This window comes from Saccostrea cucullata, unplaced genomic scaffold, assembly GCF_032062105.1.
Source record: "Saccostrea cucullata isolate Sc308-1 unplaced genomic scaffold, CSIRO_AGI_Scuc_v1 ctg4984, whole genome shotgun sequence".
In the NCBI taxonomy this organism is placed as follows: domain Eukaryota; kingdom Metazoa; phylum Mollusca; class Bivalvia; order Ostreida; family Ostreidae; genus Saccostrea; species Saccostrea cuccullata.
In genome coordinates, this window is record NW_026930907.1 from 1 (window position 1) to 4,085 (window position 4,085).

General features: G+C 29.3%; 1 long non-coding RNA gene across 1 annotated transcript; it reads right to left on the reverse strand.

Moving 5' to 3' along the window:
• Nucleotides 1-621: 621 nt before the first annotated feature.
• LOC134230526 (uncharacterized) lies at nt 622-3,724 on the reverse strand. Its single transcript, XR_009984371.1, has 3 exons — nt 3,652-3,724; nt 1,176-1,241; nt 622-829 (listed from the first exon to the last, which is right to left on the reverse strand). It is a non-coding gene; the product is annotated as an uncharacterized LOC134230526 (long non-coding RNA).
• Nucleotides 3,725-4,085: the final 361 nt, after the last annotated feature.

Consider the following 4,085-nt stretch of genomic DNA (forward strand, 5'->3'; position numbering starts at 1 on the left):
TACAAAAAGGGGGATTTGAGAGCGTTTGGTAAAATCTTCAATGTTCCCCGTTACCATTAAAACTAGTTTTGACTGCCTTCACTAGGAAAAGGATAGAGGCATTTTTTTTTTATTATGAGACAAATAGTTGTGGAAAATATTACTTTATGTTCCGATAACAGAGTACTTTTTCTTATCCTTGAGGTACAAATGAACGATGATAACATTCAATTATGAATTAATAACACACTTGATGATGTCCCATTTCTCTTTATAGAAGATTAAATATTCGGTTTAGCAGAATAGAAATAATTCTTTCGTTGTAGCAAATATTTGAGAATAGACCCCTCAGTCTTGAGATTTTCTTGTTCTAAAACGTAGAACTTCGGTCTCGGTTTTTTGCCAACAAAATCTCTCAACTATCGGGGTATATTTTTAACAATTCCTCTGTTATTAATTTTTCTTAAAAACATGTAACAGCTATTGAATATATTTTTGAAACTTTTATTTTCCTTTATAATACAATGTCTAGGTAACATTCAGGTTAATCAAGAGAGTTTTTTTTTCATTTTAATTATAAACTTGGAATTTCATCATAACTTACACATTCAATCTTAATAAACCAGAACCTGATATAGCTTACCCTTTAACCAAAACGGGTATAGAGTTCCACAAAACCCTATACTAGGTGGGGATGCTACCATCTCATAATTAGGTGCACGGTACCATCCTTCCTCTAGATATCTGTCGCAAATTGGGGCAGCGTCCTGTGCAAAATCGGGACTTCGTTTAGGTAAATCCGTAAGAATTTTGTAGTTTCCTCTTAAACATGGGTCAAGGGATAGTACACCTTTTAAAGTGCAAAAAGATATCAAAATTTGAGAAAAGCTATTTTATTTTCAATTGTAAATACGTTGTGTTCCATGTCAAATATTTACAAAAATACTTCAAATTTTAGCTATTTTAAACGAAATTTTCAGAATATGGTAAAGATGACGCATTTCATTTTCAGTCACCAAGGATCCAAGTGTTAAACAATGCATTGTTAACCAAAACTTAGCAGTTTCTACTTTAGAAATTCATATGCCCAAAAAACCAAAGTGGCTCTTTAATAAGGTTTTGAATATTAGATCTATAACGTAGTCAATAAAATCACGTGACAATGTACTCTTATAATCCTGAATAATAAATCTTACTTATGATTTTAATAAGCAGTATCCACAATGTTAAGGGCAGCACAATGTTGGTAGCCATTGGATGATCTACAAAATAGAAATAACGTGTAAATGCTACATTAAAAAAATTCGGACAATATTTTACATTGTCCAATCTGTAAAACTTTTAGACAAAGCTTCAAGTTCGTAGTTAACAAAGAGGAAAAAAAGTTATGGTAAATTAAGTATTACGTATTGTCACGATCATGTCATGTGCCATTCATACAAAAATGTAATTTGAAATCTGAATAAAATTATTGATCAACTTTTTAAAAATTTAATTAAAAAAGTAAAGTTGTTAATAATTCAAGAGGTGGTATTTTAATCATGATGAAAAAATTTCATGATTTTTTTAAAGGTAAGGCAATTTGCAAAAATTGTAATCATATTTTGTATATAATAAAATTGCATTATAAATACAAAACTTTGGTCCTTAGATTAAGTTCAAGATTGATTAAAAAAAGAATTAGATAAATTACATGATCAGTGCGTTCTGGTTCCTAATGATGAAGCAGGTAAGAACATTGTCTTCGTTTTTAAGGCTCATTATATAAATTGTATCTTAGAGGAACTTTAATTCTACAAGTAGTAATCCAACTAATATTTATAGTTCCTTTTCTACGAAATTCTTCAAAATCATGTGACATTGTCAATTTTTATTTTTTTTAATAACCCCCCCCCCCCCAAAAAAAAAAAAACCAAAATGAATTTGATCTTCCAAATATATATTGGAATCAGAAACCCATAAAAAAACTTTACAAAGACGCATTGCGGGTTTTGCTATATGTTCAACCAAGCCTCTTTTGTTACTCCACACTTAGATATTAAAAGTAGTGAAAGAGAAACTTCAAGGGTGCTGTGCAACATTATATTCAAGAAGTAGTGTAAATCAGATGTGGATACTTAAAATGCCAATGGAAATTTTGAACGATTTGAAATCACAATAATTTACCAAAAATCTACAGCTTAGTCACTTTTCAACTTTAAACAAAACAATATCCCACTATAAATTAAAGTCAAGGCTTTTTGACATTATTGACACCTGCTTTCTCAATAAAAACGGAACTCGTAAATTTACATAATTGAATCGATTTTGTAAGAGCACGCTCTACGTACGAACAATTTCCAAAACGAGATTAATTATTGGCAAAAAAGTTGATGAAACAAGATTTTTTCACCAGTCTCGTTTTATATTATCACTTTGTAAGTTTTAATGTCAATACAATGACCTTGTCAGCATTTTCAATTTCATTGAGTCAAAATCTGACTGAAAATTTTCAGACCAAATAGTGCATTTATACACTGAATTAACGACGGATATTTCGTCATATCCCGATCATGACGAGGAGCACATAGCGAGTTTGGCTGGTCGGTGGGGGATGCTTATTCCTTCATGCATATGGTACCTGATTCCACCTCTGATGTTTTGGTGTTTCATATTTGCACTGCTCCAATTTTATATCATTTTATGTACTTTGAACTTGAAAACCGTTCGTTATCCTCATATGTTTTATATACTACAGCAACATTAAAGTATATCTCCATAATTATCGTATAAATCAGATATCGTTTCATTATAATGAATGAAAATAAAAATAAATCACCAATTTTCTTTATAAGAAATGGGTCATAATTTATGATATCGTTAATTCTTTTAAAACGTATTCAATGAACTTGTATGTTTTGATAAGTGCAATATTAGTTTCTTTTATAATAGCAAACAAATTTATAAAAGTAATCAGCGAATATCTATTTTATAATTATTGATCAAAACGTTTAAAGTAATTACAGATATTAACAAAGTACATTTAATATGTTATATCATATTATGCTCAAGTGAAAAGTAGGGCCAAGGAGCAGGGTGTAGTTTGTACGTAAATTGGATTCTTGTTGAAATAATGTTCTGTTATCAAATAAAATATTAACTCATATTATTATATGTTATAAATCTTATTATCATACTTGCTTCAGCAAAATTGATGTCTAAAAACAGGTTTAACCCCCTAACCCGCACTCACTCATTTTAACGCATATACTATTTCCTATTTTTAACGAAAAATCACGCATATACCGTTTCCCGCAATCGCAAATTTTACGCACTTTCAAAAGTACATTATCTAGAATTTAATGCCCAAATCCCTTTTATTGTATACTTGCTTTAATCTCATAAAATAAGAAAAGTTATACTTTTGTTTAAATATTAGGTTAATTATAAAATTATTTATTCTGAACTTTTAAGAAACTTGTACCGCACTTTAAAATGCTTTTGGGGAAAAGGTAACGTCATATTTCTCTGATGAAAACATTAAGTGTATGTTGCATAACAGTTGATGTATGTTGTAAAGAATCAATTTTTCGGTTAAATGCTTACCTTATAAAAAAGATCAAATAAATAAATGACATTATATCATTTAAATTAAATTAAAGGGTTATTTTAAAAATCGTAAAATAAACTTACCTATTTCTTAAAGAAAACCTACGATTGAAGAAAAGCAAAAAGGATTATTTCACATATTAACAACAGCATACATGGATCTCAATAAAAGTTGCAAAGAGTACGATATTACATTACCATGTATATCCAATGCTCTAATTTATGGACATGTATGAAGTGCATTTTATATAGAGTGAAGGAGCATGTAACGCTTCGGCTGTGTCAAACACTCCTGCAAATGCCAGGAATTAAATCCAAGTCGCAAAATAAAGTTTATAATTTATTGAGGTAGCTTTAAGTTCAACAAAAAAATATGAATACTAAATAGATGGACCTAATCTTAACACGGGAGGGACTCCGGTCATACCGATAATTTTTCCTTTGTATACATATATTAAAATGATTCAAAAATTTAAAAATAAAATTTTCAAAAATTACAATATTTTGATGAATGTAAA